This window comes from Diachasma alloeum, unplaced genomic scaffold (assembly GCF_001412515.2).
Source record: "Diachasma alloeum isolate Michigan unplaced genomic scaffold, Dall2.0 Dall_scaffold_00179, whole genome shotgun sequence".
Taxonomy (NCBI): Eukaryota; Metazoa; Arthropoda; class Insecta; order Hymenoptera; family Braconidae; genus Diachasma; species Diachasma alloeum.
Genome location: NW_021680345.1, coordinates 3,607,218 through 3,629,676, shown reverse-complemented (window position 1 = coordinate 3,629,676; position 22,459 = coordinate 3,607,218). Strand labels below are relative to the sequence as shown.

At 34.7% G+C, this 22,459-nt stretch overlaps 2 long non-coding RNA genes across 2 annotated transcripts; both read right to left on the bottom strand.

The window, feature by feature from the left end:
* Positions 1–175: 175 nt before the first annotated feature.
* LOC107041491 lies at positions 176–1,157 on the bottom strand. The gene is made up of 3 exons (XR_001461066.1): positions 1,069–1,157; positions 661–715; positions 176–291 (listed from the first exon to the last, which is right to left on the bottom strand). It is a non-coding gene; the product is annotated as an uncharacterized LOC107041491 (long non-coding RNA).
* Positions 1,158–6,866: 5,709 nt separating this feature from the next.
* Positions 6,867–7,902, bottom strand: LOC107041474. The gene is made up of 3 exons (XR_001461060.1): positions 7,773–7,902; positions 7,134–7,191; positions 6,867–7,044 (listed from the first exon to the last, which is right to left on the bottom strand). It is a non-coding gene; the product is annotated as an uncharacterized LOC107041474 (long non-coding RNA).
* Positions 7,903–22,459: the final 14,557 nt, after the last annotated feature.

Below are 22,459 nucleotides of genomic sequence, written 5' to 3'. Positions count from 1 at the left end.
TCGGACGAAATAGATTTGTGATCTTTCTGTACAATTAATTCTGTTTTGTTTTATTTGATTTTTCTTTATAAAATTTTTTTTTGCATGAATTTTCACGTTTTGGCCTACAAGGATAGGTACAAAAGTATTATACATTTTGATTATTTACGAAGTTTCCTGAAGAAAAATCCTCGAGGAATGCTATTTCTAGGTATCTCAACGGCAAGTTTTTGCTGCATGACAGAATCCCCGTTCGGCATCGCATTCCGAAACGGGGATTCGCGTCGCCTTCATCTGGATTTGTCTCCATTTCTGAAAAAGAATTATCCCGATAGGATCGATTACTTAGTCAATAACTGGGAGCGAAAAATTTCTAGGACCAAAAAATTGTCGTCATGTACTTCCTCTAAAGATTGAGTCAAATCGGACCATTTTTCTGACAAGACTGCATATTTCTCCGGATAACTCATTCGACCTTGTCACAACCAATTGTCAAGATTGTAAAAATTTATTTAATCAACAAGATTTTTACAATCTTGATCATAACAAACTTGAGTGGGTTATTCGGAAAACTATCCACTCTTGTTCAAGAATGAACTTGATCCTAGAAACCTGTTCTTTCTCTCTCTCAGTGGTGAGATTGATTCTTCGATTGTTTTTAGGAAAATCAAATTTACGTACATATGCATCGCCTCCAACAACGTAATCCTCTGCAGCACTCATGAGTGTAAGTGCACTGGAATCGAAAAAATCTCATTGAAAAAATTCATATCACATATCACGGAGTTTTTGTCATTGAACGCATTCAAACGAATCTTCATGGGCTTCGGTCACCGCCAAAAGTGACCACTTTCTAGGAGAATCGAGTTACATTGGGAAAATAATATTGCTCCGCCGTCAATTCATATGGAGTTACCTCACATCAAATGACGTTTCACGAAAAAAATTTCACATTCTTGATGCTTTTCGATTTTCTTCCAACGGAATGGTTTATTTCCCACAAGTAAATCTGCTCCCTTCAATAAAATATTCTCCACGTGGAGTCGAAAATTGTTGGGTAGAAGTATTATTTCTCTCACTGTAACTTACGTGGATATTGCTTGTTTTGCAGCCTTGCGCAGTGACAGCCGAAATCAGCATCACAAGGAACATCAAAATAGAGAGATACTTCATGGTGCGCAGATGAGTTTCAATACGAATGACGAGTGGTGAAGACGATCGTCTTTATATGAGAACAGAGTCTTCCGCATTTCCGAAAAGTTTACTTTGTCAAAATTTATTCTTCCTTATGCAAATGTTTGGGTATGATGGATTGAGTAGATAAGAGTATTCTTCATTCACCTTGCTGTTGTGCATTGGAGGAGAATCAATATCTTATCAACACTTATTTTGCATTCTCAATATATTGGATGACAACACGTTTAGTATGACGTCTAATTTAGACAGCTTGAGAGAAAGATTCTATTCTGCCGTGTTTTCTTTATTTCTTCTACACAAGACTGACGACGCGTCCCTGCGCATCTCTGACATGAAGCGTAATCTCATAATTAATACTAGTTTCAATTCCACCAATATCGCATTCCGCTCTCTCCATTATGGAAAAAACGAATCGAATGCCTCGATTTTCGAGATATTAATAAAACCATGAATTCGTCATAATGAAATCCTTCATTTAAGAGGACAAGGACTTTGTTAATGAGAAGAATTTGCGCATCCTGCTGACGAGTCCTAAGAAACACGGAGGAGTAAAAAAAGACTTGCGGAATCATTAGCAATTGAAGCGGGAATACCATGAACTAGAAATAAAAAGGTGTTCACTCAGACGCAGACTAAAAAATAATCACTTGTAATCCTCTTATAAGACTTATTCTGTGGAAATTTCGTTCTCTAGAATTTCCCGGGCATTAATCTCCGGATTATGGTATTGGAATAATGATTAAGTAGTCGATAAAATGTCTAAATATAATTTCATTATGTATATTCATTGAGAATAAGTACAAAACAATTTTATATTGTTACACAGTAAAAATTTTTGAATGAATTTCGAATCTGTGTTTACACTAAAACGTGTGAAAGCAAGTTCACACCATTTTTCGGGGTGGATGTACGGACTATATTCGTTTCGGACTTGAGTAATGAATGGAATGAAAATTAATACAGCCATCATGTTAACATGATCATGACAATCAATGCAGTCTGGTGTAAAAAATAGAAATCTACTGCGCGTAAAAATTTCATTCAGGGGTGAGGGTGAATTGAACTCCCAAAAAGAGTTGATTGTAACACAGAAATGAAATCATTAAAGTCAATCCCTCACACTAGAGACATTAACACCGATTCTTTTTTATGTATAATAAAGTGTGCACGTGAAATATCCTCGTAGAACATTGATGGACTTCTGATACATTAAATTCGCCGATTGCCACAATCCCCGCTCAGAATCTTATTTCAGGACGAGGATTCGTATCTCTGTCCTCTGAATTTGTCTCCTTAAAAAATAATCACGATGGAATTAATTGATTTGATAATGACATTGATTGAATTACTTTTAGGGGAATAGGAGAATTTTTACATACAGAGACAACGCCCTCTACGACAAAGTAGGCCTCCACAACATTCATAGTTGAATTGACACTGGAATGAACAAATCTCATTACAAAATTGTTAATTAATTACGCAATTGTATGAAAATTCATCTGAAGATATTTTTGAATTTTCCATTAACCATAATTTGGTACTCAATGTAATAGATAATCGTTGAACAAATTAGTATTTTTTTCTCAGTGCAACTAACCGGGCTATAGCGTATTCGGCAACGATGTTTTCCAGAGACAGCTGCAAGCAGCATCGCAATAAGCATTAAAATTGAGAGGTACTTCATAATGCAGAAGTTAATTTGTCTGAATTTCTTCTTGACGAACCCAATCGATGAATTCTAATGCGAATGGAGAGTGGTGAAAGACATCCTCTTTATAACAGAGATGAGAGTCTCCCAGACTTTCCGCAAAGCTTATTTTAGCAACATTTATCTTTGCCTCGGAAAATGTTTGCACATGTGGAATTGAGGAGATAAGAGAATCCTCCACTCGCCTTGTAGTTGGGTTTTGTGGATGAAAATTAAAATAAAATAAGACAAGTGGACTTCATTGACGTCAACATATATATTAGAGTATGAATTATCCCAAAATAATGTTTAAAAAAAATCGACACTTGTAGTTATTTCAGGTAGTGGTTTCTCAATATCCCAAAATTCACACTCCAGTGGAACCAATTATTTCGACTACACTGGCTGAACAAATATTTTTGGAAGATGGCCACACTGCCTGAAAATTTTATCAAGTGACAGTTCTACTGAAATTTCGAGAAGTTTTGTCTTCGAAAAAACATGACTTGATGAAGAAGAAATTGCAAATTTCAGTTCAATTATTTTACGAAAATGAATAATAAGAAATAAGAGAAATGTAGGTAAATATATTCTTGACATTGAAATTAAGTGAAAAATTCAGCTTAATTTGGTGCTCTTGATCCACTTTTCTATTTTAATAGAATATATAAAAGATAGAAATAGAATATATAAAGAAATTTTTGACTTTCTGCAGTTTGAAAATTTATAATTCCATTGCATCGACGGCCGTGGCTGTGTGGTTAGAGTATGGGATTGGCACGTGAGCGACCCGGGTTCGATACCCGGCTGGGGAGCCAAAATTTGTAACACTCTAATGTCACAGTTTAACTGTCGAGCGGGAGTTTCGTGAGGTTTTCCCTCGTCTTTCGGCGAATGCGGAACAGGGGGTTGGGGGGTGGGAAGGGAACAAATCGTAAAAACCCGAAAAAGTATACAAGAGAAAATAAATTAATTCCATTGAAGTTGCGGCTCTAATTTGCACTAAAATTTTCGAGATTTCGGAATTGAAAATTCACAATGTGATGAAAAAATCGATTGAACCTCAACATTTTAGTTCAATTTCTCATTGAAAATTCATGACAATCACCATAATGGTGGTAAATATATTAATGAATTTTGAATCAAGTCAGGACATTATTTTAATTTGGTATTTCCCTCAAAATTCTCTGCACACAACCGAAGCTGTGAAGTTCTTCAGGAAAAATCACTCGTGATATGTTAACCTGAAAAACTTGACTCCTTCGGTTGCTTGCAACGAAACTATCGAGAAATGTCCAATAATTTTAAGCCTCTCGTGGTATTGTAAGTGAATACGTACGACTTGATTAAAAGTCAAAGTAAATTAGGAAATTCTCGTCTTCTCTCTCGTCAAAGCGTTAAAATTCCCTCGAACTGCCACTAAACTATGAAATTCCGTTATTTCTCTCTTGAATTTGATTTTCTATAATTCTTTTCGAATGAATTTTCGGATTCTGGTATCAAGATAATAGTAAAGAAGTCGATAATGACCTTGAAAACATATATTTTGATAACATACATTCATTAGTAATGACTAAAAAACAATTCTAGATTGTAATGACAAACATTTCTCACGAAAAATTCTCAAGGAATATTATATTTGAGTCGTTAACAACATCTAAGTTATTCAGAACATAATCTTTTAATACGTTATACTCGCCGCATGACAATTCCGGTTCGTCGTTTATCCTGGCGCAAAAACTCGTGTCTCTTCCGTTTGGAGGTGACTTCACACTGAGAAAGAACAATCACGATGAGATCAGAATTTATTGATTAGATTGTTTGGCCAATTTTTTCCGGACAAGAGTGTTTCTACTAACCAGCACATTTCCCGTTGCGACACTGTAGGATTCCACAACAACTAGCTTTACGTAAGCACTACAATCAAAAAAAAGTTATTAAAAATGGACAATTCATAATTGTATGTCACGTAGAATTTCATTGACATGACCTACATTATGATATCCTGTGTATAGTGGGTTGCTATTCTAGTAGAATTTCAGTGAACATTGTACCCAATTTATATAAACCTGAAGATGCAGTTCACCTCAATAACAACAAAATAGAGTTTTCTTTATGCCAGGTGATACTTAATTTTTCAACAACAGTTTCAATTCCAATATTTATTGTAAAAATTTAAGACCACATTCAATTGAATCTCCAATAATATTGATTGTCGTATAGCCGTGAACATTGAATTTTCACTGGATATTTGAGAAATGAATTGATTCGTCAATACCAACATCTATATGTGTACGGAGAGAAATTTTCCATCAAAATTATTCTACCGTTCTATAAACGTCTATTATGAATCATCGTTTCCTCATTTCTACCCCAAAATTTAGTAAAAATTAATATATGATGATCAGATTTTATTCTACACTGATAAGATGATTCATTTATTTCAAACTAGATTCGTTAAGTATTAACGAACGGTAGAGTTGAATATGACCAAATAAATATTCATTAATAGTTAACGAATGGTTCATTTGAAAGGTGAAACTCGAGTCAAACAAAGCTTCTCAAATATGCATTTGTTCACCTTTAACGAACGAATATTTGGTGAGACCGAATAGACCCTAGGTTTCAACTAAATCCACTTGTTAACAATAACTAATCCTTTCAATCAGTGTACGCTAGAGAAATTTTATCCTGATAAAAATAAAAATTACCATGCCGGTAGATTAAAATTTACCACCCGTTCTAGAATTTTTGTTGTTATCTACATAAAAATTATTGGATTGGGAGGGTAAAATTTATTGTGCGTCAGGATAAAATTTCCCGAACGTAGAATTACATTTGATCATCATATTAATTTTTACGAAATTTCTGGGTAGAAATGAGGAAATGATGACTCATGATACATTTTTATAGAACGGTAGGATAATTTTTATCAAAAATTTCTCTCCGTGTAGATATCTTGAAATTTCATGAGTAATTTTCTAACAATTTAGTCCCGAAGATCTGCATCTATCATTTTCAGTCCTAGATAGGAACACCAAATAATGAATTCCCTATAAAATAGTCAACTAACCGGGCGCCCAGTTACTCCGCAGCCTTGTCCAGCGACAGCAGCAATCAGCATGGCAAGAAGCGTCAATACAGCGAGGTACCTCATGATGCACAGATGAATGCTTCCGACTTTCTTCTCGATAGACACAGTTGAATTATCAAAACGAGTGAGGAGAAATGAAGACGATCGTCTTTATATAAGAACTACTCTCGCGCGTTTTGTATCAAAATTTATTCTTCCGTATGCTAATGTTTCCTTACAATGGATTAGCTGATAAAAGTATTTTACATTCACCTTATCGTGGTTGATCAACAGATAATTAATATCTTATCAACGTTTATTCTGTATTTTTAATATAGTGGATTAAAGGAGATGATATATGTATGCATGATATAGGTAAGTATCACCCAATAGTAATTAAGACGTCAATCATATTCCTGAATATAAATTTGCATTATGGGTGGGTACAAAATAAGTGGAGGTTATAATTATTTATAAATTTTCTACATGAGAAATTCTCGAGGAACGCTATCAGCAAATTTTCTCGAGGAAGACCTAATACATTAAACTTTCTGCATGACTTCAACGTGGAGTCGAAAATTGTTGGGCAGAAGTATCATTTCTCTCAGTGTAGCTTACGTGGATATAGCGTTTTTTGCAGCCTTGCACAGTGACAGCCGCAATCAGCATCACGAGGAATATCAAACTAGAGAGATACTACATGATGCACAGATGAGTTTCAATACGGATGATGGTGAAGACGATCGTCTTTATTTCCGTCCGTATTTCCGAAAAGTTTACTTCGTCAAAATTTAGTCTTCCTTATGCAAATGTTTGGGCACAATGGATTGAGTAGATAATGCATCGGAGGAGAATCAATATCTTATCAACACTTATTTTGCATTCTCAGTATATTGGATAACAAGAAGTTGATACAATTTATATATTCATTGTATATATCACTCAAGAATAAGTACAGAAAATTATAAATTGTTGTACAGAAATTTATAGGTGAAATCATTTAGAAGGAAACTGATGGTCTTCCGATATATTATGGATTTGCTGCATGATCAGGATCTTATTCCGGGGCGAGGAGTCGTATCTCTTCCCTCTGAGTGCGTCTCAATTTCTACAGAAGAATAATCACGTTGACATTCATTAATTTGATAAGAAGAGTGATTGGTCAATTACTTTTAAGGAAAGATAATTTTTACGTACAGATACAACGCCCTCTACGACAAAGTAGACTTCCACAACACTCATGATGGAATCGGCACTGAAATTAACAATCTCATTATAAAATTGATGATCAACTGCACAATGATTAATTACGACATTTCCGGTACTCTTCTTGGAAATTATTACCAAGTCAAAGTTGCATTAAAATTTTAAGGAATTTCGTCATTGAAAGTTCATGGCTTGACGAAAAAACCAATGGATAATGTAAATGTCACTTCAATTATTCCAAAAGATTAAAAAGATTCATGTGAAAATATTCTTAAATTTTCAATTAATCAAAAATTAAATGAATTAATAATTGAATAACTTCCTCTTTTTGGGTCGAGAAGTTGATAATTAATTCACTATCACTTGCAACTGCACTGTCCAAATTTTTGGCTTATTATTATCAAATTATTATCAAGTGGGAGTTCCATTGAAATTTCAATGAATTGCGTGATTTAAAATACAAAATGTCATGAAAAAATCAATGATTAATATGAAGTTCAGTAGAATTAGTGTATACAAATTTGAAAAACGAATTTTAATATATTTTTTAATTTTCCGTAAATCATAATTTGATACTCAATCCGAATTGGTTTCGTTCCCACAAGTAATTTTTTTCTCAGTGCAACTTACCCGGCTATTGCGTCCTCTACAACCAGGTTGTCCAGTGACAGCCGCAAACAGCATCGCAATGAACATGAAAATTGAGAGGTACTTCATGATGCAGAAGTTAAATTTTCGAATTTATTCTTGACAAACTCAATTGATGAATTCGAATGCGATGGTGAGTGGTGAAAGCGATCGTCTTTATATCCGAAATCAGTCCCCTAACTCGCCGCAAAGCTTATTTTATCAATATTCATCGTTCATTAGGAAAATGTTTGCTCATATTGGATTGAGAAGATAAGAGAATCCTCCAGTCGCCTTGCCATTGGGCATTGTTGGAGAATTGAAATAAAATGAGAAAAGTGGACTTCATTGACGTCAAGAGATATATTAGTGTATGGATTAGTTCATCATAATGTTTAAAAACAATCGACACGTGCAGTTATTTCAGGGGATTTTTTCTAATTATCGTAACATTTTCACTGTTGGAAAAATACTTTTGAATTGCAAGTAAAACATCTTGAATTGAAATGTTGTTTACTCGCGGCCAAATGAGATTGCGATAGTGTGACTTTTTTAGCAAGTGATTTTTAGCAGCTCTATTGAAATTTCGAGAAGTTTCGTCTTTGCAAATCCACAATTTTAGCAAGAAGAAACTGCCAAATGTTTGATTATTCTACTCAATAAACATGTTCTCGTTGAAAGTAGAATATATAAAGTAATTTTGATCTTCACGTAGCTCAGAAATTTATAATTCCGAGGAATTGTTAGCGAAATTCGCAACTGCATGATTTTATTTTTCAAATGAACGCTTTTTTCCTCCTCAAATCGAATTCAATATCATTCTTCTGGAAATTGCCCTTGAATTATTCCTGAAATTCCTATTTTTTTCTGACATTGCAGTCCAGGATTAAATTCCACGGAGATCTCAAGAGATCTCGTCATTGGAAATTCACAATTTGATGAAAAAATCATTTGAAATCCAAAATTGCTGTTTAATTATCCCAGTATTCAGAAAATTCTTCTGAATTTTCGATGGCAAATTCAGTAAATTTTAATTGCGTTCAATTACAACTGAAAATTCAGCAAATCTTGTCGTTGAAAAATTAAATATTCCATCGATTTTCTGTTCGAATCATCTGAAAATCAATAGAATATTCAATTTTTTCAATTCAATTATTCTGTAAAAATTCATAAAAATCTGTAAAATTCAAGGAAAAAATTAGAAATTCATGTCATTTTGTTTCTGAATATTTATGTTTCAATGAAAATTCAATCAAGTTGTGAGATTTCCATCTCTCTTCCACTGAAAACTCATGAATTTCCTCGAATCCTACCTAAAACGGGAAATTTCATAACTATTTTGCCCCTAAATCCGATTCAATGCCACTCTTATGAGAATTACTATCATATTTTCCATGAAATTTCAAAAAAATTTCAACGTTGAGCTTGAAATTTTTAACAACGACAAAGTTATTCTATCTATTTCTTCATTGACGAATCGGTTAATTTCTTCAAAGAAAGAGATTTTACGACCGGTATATTGAATATCTATATTATTACGTTTAATTTCTCGAATATTCAAGTAATTCTCGATTTTCAGGTACATACATCACTGAAAAACATTGAAAATTTAAAAAATTCAGGCAACAATATTTCGTAAGTCGTAATCAATTGAAAATTAAATTGTTGCTATTCAGTTTTCAGAATAAGTTTAAAAATTCAAGTTTTCACTCGAAAATCTGAATATTTAACATGAGAAACCCAATTTTCTTGAGTTTTCAAGCTGAATGATCAATTTTATGAATGTTTTCAGTTGAAAGTTAATTCAAACTCGCAACATCGAGAATTCAGATGACACTGTGACTGAAATTTCAAAAAATGTCCAACACTAGAATTAAAAGCCTCAAGATTTATCCCTCAACCACTAGCCCCGTTGGCTCCCTCCCCCCTCCCACTTCCCCATTTTTTTCTCAACACTTCAACTAAGGTAGCTGCCAGGTTTTTACCGTGCAAAATGGCGTAATGCGTTATACCGCTTGGCTACGTGCTCTTTGTTCGTGGAAAGGTATAGTCTGGTTTGCTGGAGGAGGCACAGGCCTAGAAATTATTATCGCGTCCGGAGATGGTGTTGGTACATAGTCGCCCGTGAAGGGTACAAGGGGAAAGGGGGAGGGGGCGGCCGTAAACTCGTCGCACGTGCGCCATCCTGTGTTGGTGCATTACTCTCGTACGAGTGGGTGAATAACATGTATGTATGAACGTAAATACCCGAGGTTGTACAGTGTCGCCCAAGAGTCGTCGACTTCCAACAACTTGTGAGTTGTAAATTGTAGTTGGCAATTTCACGTGAAATCGATAACCCATTGGATTTATGGGTTTATGTTGGGTAGAATGTGACAAGCAATGGGTTCATTCAAATTATGATGGACACTATTTTCATGCAGGAAGAGAAAAATACATGGCAATCTCGCGTGTGTCCCTTCGGTAATTAGTGTGCTACACTGGTAATAAATTTGGATGATTTTTTTGGGAAAAGCTGTTGAAGTCAATTTAAGGGGAAAAGTCAATGGAATGGGCGGCAGGAAGACGGGAATTCCACAATTTACGTGAATTTTCAGGTGAAGATGAATGAGTTATTTTAAAATAATTTTAAAATAATTCATTCATTTTTCGGAGGTTTTCTAAAACTCCGGGAATTTTTGAGGGTATTCCCTGAAAATTTGGAGGAATTTGGTATTTTAGGATATTCAAGTACACTGTTAGAAAATTACTCTTAAGATTTTCAGTAAAAAATCTTGAAATTTTTAGCAATCACTCATTCACACGAAATTTTCATGTATTTTCTTATTGAAAAATCAGTTGAATTCTGGAGTATTCAATGGAATTGCAATTTTGAGAGCGACATGATAATAAAAATTGTTAAGAAATTTGAAAATTCAAACAATAATTTCCCTGAATTTTCAATCAACTGAAAATCATCGTGGAGTTCCAACCTGAATGAGAAAATCCATGAACGATTTGATCTTAAAGTGATTTCAAATTTACAATATTGAGAATTCAAGCGTAGCTATTGCTTAATTTTCAAAAAATTTCTAACAGTGTACTTTGGTTATTTTTTTCCAGTGAAATTTTGGAGGAAGATTACGAGCATTTTCTAGCAATAATTTATAAACAATCAATTTTCCACCATAAAAATCATTTGTCCGTAATCCTAACAAAATTATTCATATTCAGAAATTTAGACAATTTCAATTATTTATTTGTAAACAAAGGATGGTTAAAAAAATTATAATTCAATGACAAACTGTAAAAGGTACTTAGATATTCTTAAGGAGAGATTTTTCTGAATTTTCCAGATTTTTCATTAATTAATGAACATCCTTCATTAATACTTCATTCTCAATTTGTTCTAATTTGAGATTTTCTTACGTAAAATAATTTGGAATAATTCTAAATGTTAATAATTGCCAATGGAGTTCATTCGAGATCATGTGTAGCATAATATGTAGCACGCTCCTAAGAAATGAAATCGTCTCCCAAGAAGATAATTCTTTGGCGTAATTAATTTTCACATAATTACATAGTTGATATTAGTGATTTCAGTTAGCAGGATTTTAACGACTGCAAGCAATCACTGACTTAATAAAATTATCAATCAATAATTCGTTAAAATAACGGGGAAATTCTCCACCAAATTTTCCGAATTTTCCTTTCCATTCAGGAGAGGAACATTCACCAAGCAATTTGAAAAATGGTCGACATGTACGTAACACATGTCGTGAATTAAATGGAATTCAATTGGAGACTGAAAAATTCTCTCTAGTGAAATTTCAACGTTTGCCCGAGACAAATAAACCCTGAAGAAAAACGGAGGTGGAAAATTGTTATCGTAAGGTACGATCTTGAGGGTTGAGTTTTACACGGGGGAAAAGGGTCGTACGAGAGTTTATCCAAATTGGTGCACTTTGAACTCAACCTCCAGGGTTTTTCTACTCTCCGACGGTTTGTACCCGATACCACGAAACGATAAACGGTAGTGGACGGTTTTCTCGGCGAGAGAAGGAGCCCCTCTCGATTCTTCTGTTCTACTTCTTTGGCGCAACCATTTGCGAATAGTTTCTCGCTTCTCTCGATAAAACGATACGACTGGGGGTGGAGAGGAGGGAGGAATCGTGTGTGGACCAGTGGCCATCGAGTTTGGTGGAGTTTGTTGTGTCAAATTGCTGGACTCAATTGACTACTCGAGAAATAAACGGGGGATGGAGGTTGTGAAGGCAATATTGGTGTCAGATGTATTGAAGGTACTAGGGAATCGAATAGAATTGCAGGAATAGAAACGATTTTAGAATTAAGTGAAATCAACGTCTCCTAGTTTGTCTTGTATTCACTGTTGGGAATTTTTAACTGAAATTTTTGGCACACTTCTTGAACTTTTTTATCACAGGATAGTGGATATTACATTCAATTTTCAAAGGATGTCCTCATTAAAAATCGACATTTTTAGGGCAAAATCGTTGAAAAATGTCAATTTCACTTCAATTTCATCAAAATTCAGTTCATTCCATGAAAATGAATAGAACTGAAGAAGATCCAAATGAATATATTTCACTTAATCGAAGATTCAGGGCAATTTCGTACAGAATATTCATATTTTTATTGAAAGTTCACTTCAGTTGGGGAATTTTTGTCTTTACGTTGCACAATAAATTGACATTTCCTTAAATTTTCAGTGAAATCAGGAGTTTTGTTTTTTTCGTTTAAAATCAAATCCAATGTCGTTCTTCTGAAAATTACAAGTCAACTCTCCATGAAATTCAATTTTTTTTCTAACAGTGTTCATGGCAAGACGATGTTCCTTATCCCCAGAAAATAAGTTACACAAATGAAAATTGATCAATAAAATGAAAAAATAATTAATAAAATTAAAAATTTAATTAGGAATTTTCCATACATTTCTTGGAAATTTTCATTACATTATAGTTCCGCGGAAATTTCAAGATTTCGTCTCGAAAATTCAATTTTTTATGGAAAAATCTATGGAAACTGTGAATTTTAGTTCAATTATGCCATGAAAATTCGTAAAAATCATTAAAATTCTGTAAAATATTTCATTGTACTTTCAATAATTGCAAATTCACTGCAAATTGGTATTGAATATTCACGTATTGATTGAAAATTCAAGTAAGTAGAGAGATCCTCGTATTCTTACTGCCCAAAAATGAGTCACTTCATTGGATTTTCACTGAAATTTGAAATTTCATCATTTAGTCCCCTTAAACCAAATGCAATGTCACTCTCCTGAAAATTACTACTCAACTGTCCATGAAATTTGAAGTTTTTCCATGAAAAAGCGTAGAAACCAAGAAAATTCAAATAAATATTTTCTTCAATTTTCAATGAACTGAAAATTCCGGGCACTTCAGTACTGAATATTCATGTTTTGATTGAATATTCAGATGACTTTGAGAATCCTCATTCTCCTGCCCCGAAAAAATTTGGAATGTGATTGAATTCCCTGCCAAATCCCCAATTTCATGAATTTTCCCTTGAAATCGAATTTAATATGACTTTCCTGAAAATTACCAGTCAACTGTCCATGAGATTTCAATTTTCTCCCAACAGTATACTCAAAACAAGTGGAATATACACCAGAACCGAGCCCAGAACTACTTGAACCATGAATTATTTTTGGGTGCACCCTCCTCACCGCGAATGGATATTAGTTTAAACCGCCTGCATCTACCGGTCTGTTTTTCCAACAGTCCTACTCCCAATAGTCCAACAGCCCAACTCCCAGACTCCCCGCATCTTCCGAGAGGCCTCCTCTTCCAGCCGAGCAATGCCACGTCTCAAATGCAAATATTCTGTGACGGATAAATAGAGGGGGATTTTGATATACATCTAGTCGAATTTTCAATGCCTCAGTGAGCAAAAGAAATACTCCATCCATTGAGCTCTGCTTCCCCGGATGAATCCGCATACCCCAGAATCACTAACGTAATTCATATATTGCATTCAATAAACGTAATAAAACCTCCTGTGTTTGTCCTCCAAATTCTTCAAAGAACTCCTCAAGATTGCCATTCAATTCCACGTAACAACTCGCCAAAAGCGTCTGAGAGAAAACACTCAAGTCGTCCCAGAGAATCTTGAAAATTTTCTGAATTTTCAGGAAATCTTGTCATTGAAAAATCATATATTCCATTGATTTTCCGTTCAAATGATCTGGAAATCAATAAAATACTTGATTTTTCAGTTCAATTATTCTGTGAAAATCCAGAAAAATCAGGAAAATTCTGGGAAAAATTGTAAATTCATGTCATTTTGTTGCTAAATATTCATGTTCCACTGAAAATTCAATCAAATTTCCGTCTCACTTTCACTGAAAACTCACGAAATTCCATGAATTCTACTTAATACTTAAAAATTTCATAACCATTTTTGCCCTAAATCCGATTTAATCGGAATTCAACACAACAGTTGAACGTAGAATGTAGGGTAAATTTTACAGTGTCAGGACAAATTACCCTCACGTAATTTGGCAGTGAATATTCATATTAGATTGAAAATTCAAATAAAATAAGGAATTCTCGTCTTTATGCTGTTTAAAATTAGGGAATTTTACTACATTTTCAGTGAATCCTAAAATTTCATAATTTTTTCCCCTAAATCGCATTCAGTGTCACTCTTGAAAATTAGTAGTCTTGTTTTTCTCACAGTGTAATCCATATATTGCATCCAATGAACGTAATAAAATGCCCCCCCCCCGTGTTTGTCTTCCAAATTCTCCAAAGAACTCCTCAAGATTGCCATTCAATTCCACGTAACAACTCGCCAAAAGCGTCTGAGGGAAAACAGAAGCAACAAGGAAATAGCGCCTGAGTATCCTCACTGAAGTTGTCCCAGGTAACGTATAATATCATAGTCATTCCCGAAGGATTTCACAGAAGCCTCGGAGTTGTCCATTCAGAGAATCTAATCAGTTTCGTCTGACGTAATGGAAAAAGTTCCCCGCGGCCACCCCCTGGCGCACCAAGTTCAGGATTATACCACGATTCCAATTTCAACGTCCACTTTGTACAATCCGTTTTACCTCGGCTAACCCCTCAGACCTCTCTCCTCACCGCCCACCGGGGCAAACTGTCGACGAGAGTGAGACGGAGAGACGCATAATGCATAACTCATTTAAAGGAACAGTGGGATATTCTCCGAAATCAGTGGATTGCACTGGAGTAACATTATGAATTCAGTGTTCTGCACCACGTGGTCTACATGGAGAACGGTGTAACGATCTATTTATGTTTTATTTTTATGATAAACTGTAGATATAGAGGAATGGCCCATTTCAATCAGATACACGGAGAGAAATGTTCTGTAGAAATTACGGAACTCACAGTTCGCTCACCGATTGCGGAATTGACTCAGAAAACTTAAGTGACGGTACCGTAATTTTTCACGGAAGATTCAGGTAAAAATTACCTGAATTCCTACAATTACATTTCGCTCCGGAATTACGAAAAAGAATACGTAATTTTTATTGAATATTTCTCTCCATGTAAAGCGTGCACTGAATTTTTCATTCATCTTGAAAATCCAAGAAAATTGGGTTTTTTATGTTAGACAGTCATTGATTTTTCAATTAAATTTTCAATAAATTGAGAATTCAGAAAAATTGTTATCTGAGTTTTCAAAATTTCAATGTTTTTTAGTGCCCAATATTCAAGAAATTAACTGAGTCGTCAATGAAGAAATATACCGAAATTTCATGTGACTTTGTCGTTAAAAATTCCAAGCTTTTCACTTGAAATTTCAAGAGTAATTTTTTAACATTGAAAGGGCACCCAGAAAAATAGTTAATTTGAATTAAATAAACTCAATTTGAATCAAATAAAATGAATGTAATTGTGGTGGGGAGTAGGACCGAATTCATTTTTATTTCACATAATTATTTCTTTATTTACCGTCCTAGATTTTGTTGTGCTTCATTTCAAAACAAAATGCAATCTCATGGAACAATAGAATATTCTTCGAAATCAGTGAACTGCACTGGAGTAACATTATGAATCCAGTGTTCTGCACCATGTGGTCTAGATGGAGAACGATGTAATCATATAATTATATTGTATTTGAATGATAAACTGTAGACGTAAAGGAATAACTCATTTGAATCAGATAAAACTCATGGATTTATTTCAATATAAAGGAAAACGTCGAGGGGTTACGTCTACTTCACGTGATAACATCGTTTATTTCAGTAATTTTTTATTTTGGCTTCATCAAATTCAATGATTTCCACACAATCAAAAAATTACTAATTCCATGTTCATAAAACGCAAATAAAAATGAACTTCAAGTTTGAATAAAACCTTCATTACAAACAACTTGAATAAACGCATTCATTTCATTAAAATAAAGTTTATTTAATCGGAATAAATAATCTCTCTTGTAGTTTATCGGTGAATTACTCAGAACACGGAACTGTTATTATGAATATTAAGAGATGAGTACTCGAATAGACTATACATTGATAATTCATCACATTGAGTATGCGGACACTTAAGATGAAATTGCAGTGACATTATGGATATCATTCCTGACTGAATTAATTCACATTTCAGTAATCATATTTACCTAATGGATCAATTTTTGAACAAAATACGTCATTCGAAGTGATTCCCCTCGGCACAAATTCCCTGCATTCAATGCTGCCTTCAACGAGATAATGGAAGATGGATGAGCCCGGGTTTTTGGTCATTAGCGATGACATTTTGTCTGTTTTCACAACAGAGAAGATATGTATACGTATGTTCACAATGTCCATTACACCGTTCATGTGTCATGGATCACCCCGTCGGCAGGATACCCACCTCCTCAACCTCTTGTACTTGCGGGCAAAGCGCAGCTACTCACAGAGGAGTTCTACATCTTGCTCTCCTCTGCTTTTCTCTTTTTTGAGAAATGGGATTTTCTCGTGCCCGCCAGTCGTAAAGTGCTTGTTCATTCGTTTCGTTCCTCTGCGTTGTACTATCGCGATTCGTCCCTCTTCTGCTCGTAACTTCGAACCACCTTCCTTTGGCCATCGGCGCTCTTCCTCGTCTTATCGCAGGGTCTCGAGGAGACCGTACTTCTTCGGCTCTCAAGACCCCTTCGAGGCAACTACATTTCGTTGACAAAAAACCGATTGCGCAGGGACACGTAGACTCGTGGATTATTGTTCAATTGGATAAGGGGTTGGGGAGTGGGGGTTGATCGTGAATTGGTGGACGATTTTTATGTGATTTTGTGGTGCTAGGAGGTTACTTTTGAAATGACTAGTGGAGAATCCTGAAATTTTCTTATTTTGTTCTTGAAGAATTATTTTGTTTCTGGAATAGTCGGCTGTAGTGCCCCCGGGGCTTTAAATTCTTGGATGAATGTTGCAACGTTTTTTCCATCTGAATTTGAATATCGATATTGAAGCGTTAGAAAACATTTTAAAAATCTGAGAAAACTTTAAAAGTTTAGTTTTGGAGGAGAATTGATGAAATAATTGAAGAATTGCAACTTTTGAAAATTACGAGCACTTTCTATAAATAATTTACGAACAATCAATTTTACAGCATAAAAATCATTCGTTCATAATCGTAACAAATTCATTCATATTCAGAATTTTACCAGAAATCGAATCCATGCCTAGAAAAATGAAACTTCCGAAGGCTTAAACAATTTAAATTATTTATTTATCCCACTGTAAATTTATTTTTTATTATTTATTTAAGAAATGTGTTAATAATGGTTGATGGAATATAATTTGAATTATTTATTTAAATAACGAATGTTTAAAAAAATGATAATTCAAAAGTGTAATTTGGATGATGCTGAATGTTCATGATTTTTTTTTCAAATTTTTCTCACGCAATTTAATTGACACATTTGATGATTGAATGAAATTTGAGTGATGAGTTAATGAATTCAATGCCAAGTAATTTGAATATCTTCTCATTTTATCTCAAATTGAAATCGAATTCACCACATACAAAACTCAAATACAGCAAGTACTTGAATTCTTTAGAATTAAAAACTTTGTATGATAGTTTTATAGGAAGAAGATGCGGAGTTGTCGATTCCTTTGATTGTCAACTCCTTATTCATTTCTCCGTTTGTTAGGAGGGGGGAAATGGAACCTGAAAATAGAAAAAACCCCGAGTCCACTCTCAGACTCAATTTTCAAATAATCTCGACGTTCTCTGTTCCAATTCACAATTTTCATCCCTTCACAAAGTGGGTCTTTATCTGTGAGGGAAAAAAACCAGGGAAGGAGAGGAGGGTTCAATCGATGTGGCAAACTCTCTAGGTCCAACGTACGAGTAAGGCTCTCGTTCGGAGATTATCGAATTACCCCGATTCCTTGGGGCTACGACTTGGTCCCGACAGAGTCATTTGCTTTGAATACCGAGAGTCCTCCGGATAACCGATTTCCCTATTCGCAAATCGTATTCCCTACGCGGTGTGTGCACCGAGGGGAAAACTGAAAAAAAACAATGGGCTGAGGCATTGAGGCTTTTATCAGTTGCATTTCATGTTAGTGGCACCGGGTGGAGTGCCGTTGTCGATTGGCGTGCAAATTTAACGAGCCGATTTTCCAGAACACAAGTGTGTATTCGTAGAGAGGAGCTAACTGGGGCGACTGTGTGCATCTCGTGGTTATTGCGCCAGTCATCTTGTTTGAGTGGAATTTTGAAAATCGGGAGCTCCAGTTGTTGAGTGGAATTATCCAATTATTTGGTCTGCTAGAGGTGAGCGATACAGGCAAGCAAATTTTCCCTGATCAAAATTACTTTTTAGTTTTAGCTGTGGATTGATAATTCGGGTTCTGAGTATTCTAATTAGTGGTGGTTGTTGTGAATTGGGATTATGAAATTATCCTTCAAATTATTTTACCAGAGAACATGGATTGGCATCAATCATTAGGATATTATGAAAAGTTGGACTTTGCGATAATTAAGGTTTACTTATTTTCACTGCAATTTGAAAATTATAAAATAATTGATAATTTCAATTTCCAATTGATTGCAAATTGAATAATCGACAATATTGAATTGTCAATTAACTATTGAGCAAATATCGTTATGTTTCATAAATGCTCAATTATTTGACTAATTTTACAGTTCATAAATTTATGGATTTATGAAATTTATTGGTTGATAAAATCATTTGAAATTTGGGGATTTGATTGATGATTAATTAGAAATTAAAAAATTGATGACTACTTTTAACAATTGACTTGTTTAAGACGTAACTTTATTTAAAGTTTATGAATATGTCTGTTTATGAATATGCCTGAAAACCAATGACCGAATAATATTTTTATTCCATTTAATTCGACTTAGAAGAAAAAAAACATGAAATTTCAGATTTCAATGAAAACTCAATGAATTTTGAATTTTCAATCAAAATATGAACATTCAGTAACAAATGACGCTGAATGTTCAATTAATTGAAAATTGAAGAATATATTAATTTGCATTTTGCTGATTTCTCTCAATTTTCATGAAACAATTGACCTGGATTTTGCATTTCCGACGATGAAATTCCTTGAAATATCAGGAGAATTATAGTATGGCCTGAAAATTTCGGTTTTTTAAGTTCACGAGACGAGACGAGACAGATATCGAGACTATTTCGGGATAGAAATGAGGAAACGATGATTCATAACACACTTTTATAGAACGGTAGGATAATTTTTATCAATAATTTCTCTCCGTGCAGAGTTTGCATTTTGATCGATGATCCAACCTGACCACATTTATCCCCTGGAAAATTCAATTCTCAATTCTATCATCCTGAAAATCCGAAGTAATTTATGGAGAAGGTCAACCCATCATTTCCTTCCCGACTTTAATGCCACGAGTTGAGTTCCCTCGTCACCCTGCGGCCTGGTATTGCACATACAGGAGGCATTCCATATGCATCAAGGTGACACCCGGGGAATACTGGGAGAAGAATGCCCTGTCAGGAGGGTTATGGGCCGTAAAAGAGGCAGACGAAGGTGGTGGCGCAGGATGCGGCGCCTCTAGGGTGTTGTAAAATAATGGAGGGCAGCCATAAACAAGGAATAATTGATGGAAATGACCATGTGTGCGGGGGATGTAAGCCGTTGTTCAGATACAATGGCAGCGCATATATCCGATATGACGATGATGACTGCCTCTGTTCCATCCTAGTCCAGGGGGGGAGGTGTCCAGTTGTACTTCCCCGAAGCCGCCGGTTACTTGTTGCTCTTTACGCTCCGTGGTGCATCGCAGAGATACGATAGCTTTACTCATTTCATGAAACTATGGACTACACTGGAGGTGGCGTTTATGACGTCCTTTATGTACTATGGAAATTCGAAGGGTTTCGCCATTGTTGATGGAACAATCTTATCTGATATGAATCCCCAGAATAGAGAATGAAAATCACAACTTCGAGATGTGATTTTTAATTGAGGAATAATTTGTAGTAAAATATTCCTGATGAGTTTAATGGAGTGGTAGAGAATGACTGCTGTCAGTTCCTGTGAACAATCTGGAATTTTGGACAATGACTAATTCACATGGAATTTCCATGGAGAACTGGACCCCTTCGTGTTGTTTGCTATGAATCTGTGGGGAAAGAAGTAGCCGTTGGATTCCTCAATATTAAGAGAATTTGATCCTTACATTGATCACACAGAAAAATCTAAACGTACATTGCGTTTTGATAAACGTAGTTTACACTTAACGTCAATATGATGTCTGGTGGCTTTTTTTCCATCATGAAAATCGGAATTTAGGCTTTAAAAAAGCGTATTCTACGGTCAAAATAAAAACAAAAATCACACCTAAACAAAGCGTATTTTACGTTTATTAAAACATAAATTACGTATATCAAATCGAAAAAATCATCGTAATTTACGGCGATTTTGAGCGTAATTTATGCTTCAACTTCAAGCGTAAAAGACGACTCCTTAAACGTAATTTACGTTTAGGTTTTTTTGTGTGATTGAGGTTTCCATATAATCATCGATATTTAAAAATAGTAAAATATTCGAGAATCGAAATTTCCGATTGAAGATGAATTAAATAATTGATAATATCGAATTGTCAATTCTCTAGTAAGTAAATAATACTACATTTCATAAAAACGATTTTCAATTAACAAAATAATTAAAATCCCCAAAATTGAAAATTTAAATGCAACTCTACCTCAAATTTTCCAAAGATATCCAAAAAAGTTGCAGGAAAAAATACGTAATATCATAAGAAAAGTTCAACGTCATGTTTCATTGATTCTTGTTACTATTCCGCATGCCAATATCATCCGCAACATCCACTCAATCCCATAAAATTTGTTCCCCACAAAACGATGTGATTTTAGTACCCCAAACTTTCCCGAATTGCGGTATTACGAGTATAATCTCTCTTTAACCGTGATTGTCTGTGTGCACGCCAACTTTTCAGATAAAATATTGAAGTTAGCAGGATCATGGTTTGATGTACCCCCCCAAAATCCCCTAGATCTTCGTTGATTAATGCCTGATAACTTCCCGAGTAGCTATGGTTTCGTAAAACCTACGGTTAAATTTTGAATAATACACACCAAACTCATTAAAAAATAAACTTTCTCGCCAGGACAAGAAGTGATTAAATTATTACGACGAAATTCGTAATTCAACAGTCTGTCAGGAATCCTCCAGCACTTCACTCGCAATTGCCTCCAATTCCCGGAATTCTGAGCCCTTTTCAAAAGCGAGACGCATAAGTGACGTTGAAAGCGTCTCGCCAAGTGTCTCAAGTTCATTAAACTGAATTTTCAATTACAGCAGATTCCGGGTGCGTAAAATTTCCCAAAGAGTGAGCGGAAGCCAATCTTGAAGACGTGAAAACACTTCAGTGAGGAAGGGTGTGTCTGCACCGCTCACCTAAGGGGAAATGTCACTTTTGCATCTTAAACCTTTACTCGAAACATAAGAAATTATTTTAGAGTCTTCTTTGATTATTCAAGCTCCCAGATCTTAAGAAACGAGTGGACCACTGCATTTTTTATAAATGAATGTAGTCACTGTTGGTAATTAATTAGCAATTTCCTTCCGAGTGGGCTCTCTTTTTTTACTTCTTATTTCAATATTCTCTTCTTCTATTCATGACGTGCATGACGTCATCAGCAATTGAAATGCCATTAAAATTTTGCGTATTAATTAGTTTTGTTCTGTCAAGTAATTTTACATTCAGGCCCTCTCAAGACTCGAATTCGTTTTCGGTCCGGGTTTAATCAAGACTCAATCCAGGTTTAATCAGTGTATAATCGGGACTATCAATCAATATGAATAAGTATTCAACATAACAGACTGGTACTTGAGTTTAGTAGCGTCTCAATAAATAGAGCTTATTAAAGTTTCTATATCCATGGAAAAATTCATGAATTTTGATTGATCCCTTAAAAATGGCATATTTGGGTTTTTTAGAGCATATTTAGTTATGCTATCACAAAAAATTGGAAATTTAAATTTGAGTGATTGCAGAGCTTTCATTCGGAAGCAAAACAAATTGAAATCTCGCTATTAGAAATTACACTATTAGAAATTTCTTGAATTTTCATGGAAAATACTATAGTAAATCTCATGAGAGTGACATTGAATCAGATTCAGGGAAAATATGGTTATGAAATTTCAAGTTTTAAGTAGAATTCACGGGAATTCATGAGTTTTCAAT